Source organism: Phascolarctos cinereus, unplaced genomic scaffold (genome assembly GCF_003287225.1).
Source record: "Phascolarctos cinereus isolate Bilbo 61053 unplaced genomic scaffold, phaCin_HiC Scaffold_3;HRSCAF=262, whole genome shotgun sequence".
Lineage (NCBI taxonomy): Eukaryota > Metazoa > Chordata > Mammalia > Diprotodontia > Phascolarctidae > Phascolarctos > Phascolarctos cinereus.
In genome coordinates this window covers 196014731-196024700 of record NW_027555736.1, presented here as the reverse complement: position 1 = coordinate 196024700, position 9970 = coordinate 196014731, and the positions used below count along the sequence as shown (strand labels likewise).

General features: G+C 35.6%; 1 pseudogene; it reads left to right on the top strand.

Moving 5' to 3' along the window:
* The first annotated feature begins 7114 nt into the window (after positions 1-7114).
* LOC110220300 (nucleolin-like) lies at positions 7115-9090 on the top strand (annotated as a pseudogene).
* The last annotated feature ends 880 nt before the right edge of the window (positions 9091-9970 follow it).

Here is a 9970-nt window from a genome sequence, read left to right as displayed (position 1 = left end):
AGCCAAAGTAGTACTTGGGGGCAATTTTATTTATTTAAATGCTGAGAGAGGGAGAGAGAGAGAGAGAGAGAGAAGACCAATGAATTGGGCATGCCATTTAAAAAATACAAAAAGAACAAATCTAAAATCACCAAACACCAAAATGGAAATCTGCAAAATAAAAGGAAAGAGCAATAAAATTGAAAGTAAAAAACCACTGAACTACTAAATAAAACTAGGAGTTGGTTTTATGAAAAAAAAAAGACAACAAAAAAGATCGACCACTGGTTAATTTGATTTAAAAAAAAAAGAGAGAAGAAAATTAAATTACCAGCATCGAAAATGAAAAGGTTGGATGTACCATCAATGAAGATGAAATTAAAGCAATTATTAAGGGCTATTTTTCCCAATTATATGCCAATAAAAATGACAATCCACATGAAATAGATATTTACGAAAATATAAATTTCCCAGATTAACAGAAGAGGAATAGAATACTTAAAAGACAGAATACTTAAATTAAACTTAAAAAAACCCCACTATCTTGGAAGGGGGGCAGCTAGGTGGCACAATGGATAGAGCACCAGCTATGAAGTCAGGAAAACCTGAGTTCAAATCTAGCCTCAGACCAAACACCTGATACTTACTAGCTGTGTGACCCTGGGCAAGTCACTTAACCCCCATTGCCTAAAAAAAAAAAAAAACAACCCACTATCTTGGAAAAAAGAAATTCATTAAGCCTTAATGAGCCTCCCAAAAAAATAGTCCTTAGGACCAGATGGACTTACATGTGAATTCTACTAAACATTTAAAGGATAATTAATTCCAATCCTATATAAACTATTTGAAAAAATACATGAAGGTGTCCTGCCAAATTCCTTCCATGACACAAGTATGGTTGTGATACCTAAACCAGGGAGATCAAAAATAGAGAAAAAAACCATAGACCAATTTCCCTAATGAATACTGATGTAATTTTTAAAAATAAAATCCTAACAAAGATATTTCAATAATATATCACAAAGATCATACACTATGACCAGGTGAGATTTATACCAAGAATATAAGGCTGGTTCAACGTTAAGAAAACTATCAGCACGATTGACCACATCAATAACAAAAAACAAAAACAACAAAAATCATGATTACCTCAATAGATGCAGAAAAAGGTTTTGACAAAAATACAACATTCATTCCTAATCAAAGCACTAGAAAACACAGGAATGAATGGAGCTTTTCTTAAAATGATGACTAGTGTCTATCTAAAACCATCAGCAAGCATTATCTGTCATGGAGATAAGTTAGAAGCCTTCTCAATAAGATTGGGAGAGAAGCATGGATGTCTATTATCACTATTATTGTTCAATATTGTACTAGAAATTCTAGCTATAGCAATAAAATAAGAAAAAGAAATCAAAGGAAGAAGAATAGGCAATGAAGAAATAAAACTATTACTTTTTTAGATGATATGATGGTATACTTAGAGAAGCCTAGTAGATAAAGTAAAAACAATTAACAATTGTAGCAAAGTTGCAGGATATAAAATAAAACCACACAAATCATCAGCATTTCTATATACTACCAACCAAACAGCAGGAAGAGATAAAAAGAGAAATTCCATTTAAAATAGCTGCAAACAACATAAAATACTTGTGAATCTACCTGTCAAGGCAAATCTACGGACCATACAAACACAATTACAAAACACTTTTTACACAAATAAAGACAGATCTAAACAACTGGAGAAATATTAATGGCTCATGAGCAGTCTGAGCCAACATAACAAAAATAATTCTACCTAAATTAACTTACTTATTCAGTGTCATACCAATAGAACTACCAAAGAATTATTTTATAAAGCTAGAAAAAAATAACAAATATTCATCTGGAAGAACAAAAGGTCAAGAATTCAATGATTCAATGAAAAAAAAATGTGAAGGAAGGTGGACTAGCACTACCAGATTTCAAACTAAATTACAAAGTGGTAATCATCAAAACAACCTGGTACTGGCTAAGAAATAGAGTGGTGGATCAATGAAATAGATTAGACACACAATTTCCAGTGGTAAATGATCATGATCTAGTGTTTGATAAACCCAAAGATACTAGCTTTTGGGACAAGAATTCACTATTTGACAAAAACTGCTGGGAAAACTGGAAAGCGATTTGGCAGAAACTAGGCATAGACAAATATCTTATACCATATACTAAGATAAGGTCAGGGTGATTTAGACAGTAAACAATGATAAATGCAAATTAGGGGGGCATACAAAAATTAACCTGTCAGATCTATGGATAAAGGAAGAGTTTATGACCAAAGAAGAGATAAAATCATGGGAAATGTGATGGCTAATTTTGATTACATAAAGTAAAAAGGTTTTGTAAAACAAAACCAATGAAATCAAAATTAGAAGGAAAGTAGGATACTAAGAAAGAATAACAAGTTTCTCTGACAGAAGCTGTATTTCTCAAATCATATAGGAACTGAGTCAAAAAAATTTTTTAAAAAGATCAGTTTCCCAATTGGTAAATGGTCAACGGACATGAACAGGTAGTTTTCAGAAGAAGAAATCTACAAAGCTATCTACAGTCAAATGAAAAAAAAATCTTTAAATCACTAATAGTCAGAGAAATGCAAATTAAAACAACTCTGAGTTATTACTTATCAGACTGACTAACACGACGGAAGAAAATGACAAACATTGGAGGGAATGTGGGAAAAAATTGGGACATTAATGTACTGTTAGTGGAGTTGTAAACTGGTCCATCCACTCTGGAGAACAATTTGGAACTATGCCTAAAAAACTATTAAACTGTGCATACCCTTTGACCCAATAATACTGCTACTAGGTCTATATTACTAAAGAGATCAAAAGAAAAGGACCTACATGTACAAAAACATTTATAGTAATTCTTTTTGTGATGGTAAAGGAGTGGAAATTGAGGAAATGCCCATCAATTGGGGAATGGCTGAATAATGATTGTGGTGGAATAATATTGTGCTGTAAGAAATGTTACACAGTGTGGTTTCAGAAAAACCTGGAAAGATCTCTGTGAATTGATGCAGCATAAAGTAAATAGAACCAGAAGAACAATATACACAGTAAAAGTAATATTGTAATGATGATCAGCTGTGAAAGACTTAGCTACTCTGATCAAAACAATGATCCAAGAATGTTTCAAAAGACTCATGATGAAAAATGCTATGTCCTCTTCCAGTGAGAAAACTGAGGAGTTTTGAGGGCAAATTGAAGTTCAATTTGTTCACTTTTTTATTTTTCTTGCTTTCTTTTTGTACCATGGCTAATATGGAAATGTGTTTTGCATGATTTCACATGCATAATTTATATCAGACTGCTTAACTTCTCAATGGGTGGGGAAGGAGCTGTAGGGAGTAAGAGAATTTGAAACAAAAAAAATTAAAAATAAATGAATTACAAATTTTTAAAAATAAAGCAATTCTGAGATCCTACTTCATACCCAAGATTTGCAAAGATGACAAAAAAAGAAAATGATAAATGTTGGAGGGGCTGCAGAAAAAACACATTGATGCACTGTTGGTGGATCTGTGAATAGATCCAACCATTCCGGAAAGTAATTTAGAATTATGCACAAAAAGTTATTAAGCAGAGAATGTCCTTTGACTCAGCTATTCTACTTTTAGGTCTATTTCCCAGAAAGATCAAAGAAACAGGGAAAAAGTCCTATATGTGCAAAAAAGATTCATAACAGCTCTTTTAATGGCAACCAAAAAATTTGCAACGATGGAAGTGCCCATCCATGGGGGAATGGCTGAACATATTATGGCATATGAATATAATGGAATATTATTGCATTGTAAGAAATGATGGAAAATATCATTTCAAATAAACATGGAAAGACTTGTTGAACTGGTGCAGAATGAAGTGAGCAGAATGAGAAAGAATTTATACTTTAATATCCATATTATAAAAATGAATAACTAGGAAGAGCCGAAACAGAGAAAGAAAATTACAGACCAATTTCTCTGAGGAAAGTAGATGCAAAAGTTTTAAATAAAACGTTAGTAAGGAGACAGCAACTGATCACGAGGATAATACACTATGACCAGGTAGGATTTATATCAGGAATGCAGGGCTGGTTCAATATTAGGAAAACTATTAGCATCATTGACCATATCAACAACAAAACTAGCACAAATCATCTGATTATCTCAATAGATGCAGAAAAAAAAAACTTTTGACAAAATACAACACCCATTCCTATTAAAAAAACACTAAAGAGCATAGGAATAAAGGAGTCTTCCTTAAAATAAGTAGCATACTTAAAACCATAAGCAAGCATTATATATAATGGGGATAAGGTAGAAGCATTTCCAATAAGATTAGAGGTGAAACAAGGATATCCATGATCACCACTGTTATTCAACATTGTACTAGAAGTGTTTTCTTCAGCAATAAGAGAAGAAGAAATAGAAGGAATTAGAATAGACAAAGAAGAAACAAAGCTATCATTCTTTGCAGATGATAGGATGATATACTTAGGTAGCCCTAGAGAATCAAGTAAAAAACTTTTTGAAATAATAAAAAACTTTAGCAAAATTTCAGGATATAAAATAAACCCACACAAATCATCAGCATTTCTATATGTTACCAACAAAATCCAACAGCAAGAGATAGAAAGAGAAATTCCATTTAAAGTTACTGTAGACATTATAAAATATTTAGGAGTCTATATGCTGAAACAAACCCAAGAACCATATGAACACAATTACAAAACACTTCTCACATAAATAAAGTTAGATCTGAATAATTGGAAAAACATCAGTTGATCATCGGTAGGCCGAACTTATATAATAAAAATGACAATTCTACCTAAATTAATTTACTTATTCAATGTCATACCAATCAAACTACCAAGAATTATTTTATAGAGCTAGAAAAAATAATGATTCATCTGGAAGAACAAAAGGTCCAGAATATCGAGGGAATTAATGAAAATAAATGCAAGGGAAGGTGGCTTAGCCATACCAGATCTTAAACTGTATTATAAAGTAGCAATCATCAAAATTACTTAGTATTAGCTAAGAAATAGAGTGGTGGATTAATGGAATATAGGTTAGGTATGCAAAACACAGTAGTCAATGACTATAGTGATCTACTGTTTGATAAACCCAAAGACCCCAGCTTCTGGGATAAGAACTCACTATTTGACAAAAACTTCTGGGAAAACTGGAAAATAGTATGGCAGAAACTAGGCATAGACCACAGTCTTACATCACATACCAAGACAAAGTCAAAATGGGTACACTATTTAATATAAAGGCTGATACTATAAGCAAACTGGGAGAGCAAGGAATAGTTTACCTGTCAGATTTATGGAGAATGGAAGAATTTATGACCAAACAAGAGATAGAGAACATTATAAAATGCAAAACAGATAATTTTGATTATATTAAATTGAAAAGTTTTTGCACAAACAAAGCCAATGCAGCCAAGATTAGAAGGAAAGTAGAAAACTGGGAAAAAATTTTTACAACCTCTGTAAATTTTGATAAAGGCGTCATTTCTAAAATGTATAAAGAACTGAGTCAAATTCATAAAAATACAAGTCATTCTCCAATTGAGAAATGGTTAAAGGATATGAATAAGTAGTTTTCAGATGAAGAAATTAAAGCCATCTATAGTGATATGAAAAAATGACCTAAATTACTACTCATTAGAGAAATGCAAATCAAAACAGCTCTGAGGCACCCCATCACACCTATTAGATTGGCTAACATGACAAAATAGGAAAATGATAAATACTGGAGAAGGCATGGGAAAATTGGAACACTAATGCATTATTGGTGAAGTTGTGAACTAATCCAACCATTCTGGAGAGCAATTTGGAACTATGCCCAAAGGGCTATAAAACTGTGCATACCTTCTGACCCAGCAATATCTCTTCTAGGTTTGTATTCCAAAGAGATCATAAAAAAGGGAAAAGGACCTACATGTACAAAAATATTTATAGCAGCTCTTTCCGTGGTGGCAAAGAATTGGAAATTGAGGGGATTCCAATCAGTTGGGGAATGGCTGAACGAGTTGTGGTATATGAAGGTAATGGCATGGTGTAATGTTATAACAAATGATGAGTGGGTGGACTTCAGAAAAACCTGGAAAGATTTATATAAACTGATGCTGAGTGAAGGGAACACAACCAGGAGAACATTGTACACAATAACAGCCATATTGTGTGATGACTAACTTTGACAGACTTATCTCTTCTTAGCAATACAAAGATCTAAGACAACTCCAAAAGACTCATGATGGACAATGTTATCCACATACAGAGAAAGAATTGTGGAGTGTGAATGCAGATTGAAGCATATTATTCTCTCTCTCTCTCTCTCTCTCTCTCTCTCTCTCTCTCTCTCTCTCTCTCTCTCTCTTTCTCTTTTCTTATTTCTCCTTCCTTGTGGTTCTAATTCTTCTTTACAACACGACTAATGTGAAAATAGGGTTAATATGAATGCATATGTGGAGCCTATATCAGATTGCATTCTGTCTTGGGATGTGGGGAGAGGAAGGATGGGCAGAAAGTTATGGAAATCAAAATCATATTGAAGTGAATGTTGAAAACTAAAAATAAATAAATTAATTACAAATTAAAAACTGCAAAAATATCTCTAATCAATTAAATTATCAATCATGATTCCAGATATGGAAGAATGCTATTTCACAACAGAAAGAAAATAGCCTAAAATATAAAATAAAAAGCACATTTTTAGATGTGACCAGTGTGGGAATTTGTTTGACTTAATTGTGGCTCATGTAATACAGGAACTTTTAAATTCTTTCATCTCTTTTTTTCAATAGATGGGGAGAGATGGGAGGAAATATTGTATATTTTGGTTAGTTTTTTGTACTTTTTTTTTCTCTTTAAATATATGTATGTGTTCTAGTTTCTATCCCCTCTAGTACACTTCCATCAGAAGCTATAGTGTCTAAAATTTATTGATGGAATAACTGGAATTCTTAACAAAGATTCCAAGGTTTTTGTCTCATTCTTCACCAGCAAAGGGCTGCTCACAGATGGATTCATCCTACCATCAATTTCACCTGGGCATCTACAGGGATCTGCACCCTCCATTTCCTGATTACAAGCTGCCACCATGGTGAAGCTTGGGAAGACTGCTAAAAATCAAGGACAGCCAAAGAAAATGGCTCCCCCCACCCAGAGATAGAAAACAGGGAGTGTGGGGAGATGTCAGAAGATGAAAAAGAAAGCAATGGAGAAGGGGTTGTTGTCTCTCAGAAGAAGGGCATGAAGGCTGTGCTAAACCAGCAAAGAAGGTACCACCAGCCAAAAAAAAAAAGCCATTGTTGTCACCACACCTGCCAAGAAAGCAGTCATGAGGCTTGGTAAGAAGGCCACCATGGTCCCTGACAAGAAAGTGGCTACCCCAGCCAAAGAGGTCATCACACCAGATAAGAAGGGAGACACTCCAGATAAAACAGCAACCACCCTAGCTAAAGCAGCAGCCCAAAGGGGCAAAAAGGGAAGAGTACCAAAAAACACGACAATGAAACTGAAGAAGAGGACAGTGAAGATGAGGAGGATGAAGAATTTGGGCCACCCAAAGCATGTGGGAGAAGCTCCAGTCAAATAAGACTCTTGAGGATGAGGAGAAAGATGACAGTGATGAGGATGAAGAAGATGAGGATGACTCTGAAGAAAAAACTATGGATACCACAAGTGCCAAAGGGAAGGCTGCTTCTGTGAAAGCTGCTCATAGGATAACTGGGAAAACCAAGGAATTGGAGGAAGAAGAAGATGAAAATGAAGAGGAGGAAAATGATGATGATGTTGGGGAGGAAGTGCCCTTCAAAGAAGCACCAGGAAAGAGGAAAAGGGAAATAGGAAAACAGAAAGCCCTCGAAGCCAAGAAACAGAAATTAGAAGCTGAAGCATGTACATATTTTAGTCTCTTCACTGAATAACCTGAATTTCAGTAAAACCACTTCTGAGCTAAAAACCGGCACCATGGACTTCTTTGCACAAAAGGACCTCATCCTGGACATTCACGTTGGTACCACCAGGAAATTTGGCTACAGGGAATTTGATTCCTCTGAAGACATAGAAAAGGCTGTGGAACTCCAAAGTGCTTGGCTCCAAAATGAAGCTAGAAAATGCAAAAGAGAACAAGAAAGATACAAACACAAGGACACTCTTCATCAAGAATGTGCTGTATAAAGTAACTCAGGAGGAGCTCAAGGAACTGTTTGAAGATGCTATTTAAAGTAAACTGCTTTGCCCTAAGGATGGGACACCCAAAGGAATTGCCTATGTTGAATTTAAGAAAGAAGCAGATGTGGACAAGGCCTTAGAAAAGAAACAGGGTACAGAGCTTGAAGGTTGGGGGTTCATTCTGGACTACACAGAGGAGAAAAATCAAGGACAAGGTAACTTGAGAGATGGGAAGAATAATTCGTGGAGCAGAAACAACAGCAAGCAGCCAGACTCAGAAACTGGTACTGAATAACCTACTTACAGAGCCACTGAAGAAAATCTGCAGGAAGTGTTTGAGAAAGCGATGTCCATCAGCTTGTTCCAGAGCAACAAGCCGGCCTACAAGGTACTTGTTCATAGACTTTGCTCACGTGGAAGATGATTTTTAAAAAGCCTTGAATTTATATGGCAACATGGAATTGAAGGCAGAGCCATGTGCTTGGAGCCGAAGGGACAGAAGGCAGCTAATGCAGCACCAAGGAGCCAGCCCTACAAAACTTTGTTCATGAAAAATCTGCCTGAAGACATGACAGAAGAAACATTGAAAGATTCATTTCATGGCTCTGTTGGTGTCAGGATAGTCACAGGCAGGTAGACAGGATCATCTAAAGAGTTCGGTTTTGTAGACCTCAACCCAGAAAAAGATGCTAAGGCTATGAAAAAGGCTATGGAAGAAGGGGAGATTCATGGAAACAAAGTAACTCAGAACTGGTCCCAGCCCAGTGACTTTGGGGATCAAGAGTGGTCTTGGAGGTGGTAGAGGAGGCTTTGGTGGCAGAGGCTGAGAAAACTTTGGAGGCCAAGGGGGGAGGAGGAGGAGACAACAAGCTAAGAGGAAAGAAAATTACATTTGAATAGCATCTCCCAATTCTCTTTCCCCCCACTATTTGAATAGACTCTGGAGGTGTTATCCTGTCATCTAACCATTGACAGAGCCTTTGGAGGACATTCCAAGACAAACATGTAGTCCAGCGGTGGTCTTGGCAAAACCTGAATGACATTTCAAGGGAGAGAGCAGACTGGTTTAGACCAAATGGATGTTTCATATATAATTTTTGTAGAGACAGGTGATATATATGGCAGTTAACTTTTTGTCTATGAGTTGTCCTGAGTTTATAATGTTATACTCCATGAAGGTAACCGTTTTTCCCCAAAAAGAGAACAAAATGAAGATTCCAGGAAACTCAGAGGTTTGGGACAGATGGTCCATGTCTGTTTAAAGGGAAAGAAAGAGTCCATTTGTTCCCATGACGTCTCTCCCATTAGATTATAATCTCCCTGAGATCTAGAACAGACTTTTACTTCGTTTTGTATTCCTAGCTCTTAGCACAGTGTCTGAGACACAGAAGGTACTTAATAAATGTTCATTTATTGATTGATTTTTTTTCTGGATGGTCTGATTTTTGCTGATATGATATATCAGACACTTTTCTATAACTCTTAATGTTCGACTGTTGTTAAATTGTTTTTTTTTAAGTCCTGTCTAATGTGACCCTTTTTGGGGTTTCCTTGGCAAAGATACTGGAGTAGTTTGTCAATTCCTTCTCTAGCTCATTTTACAGATGAGAAAACAGAGGTAAAAGGGGTTAAGTGATTTGCCCAGGGTCACACAGCTAGTAACTATCTGAGGCCAGATTTGAACCCAGTCTTCTTAACTCTATCCACTGTGTGATCTAGCTGCCCTCTCAGTACAAGGTAAATAAAGGCAAACCTTCCTTTGTAGCCGCTTCTTGTTTGT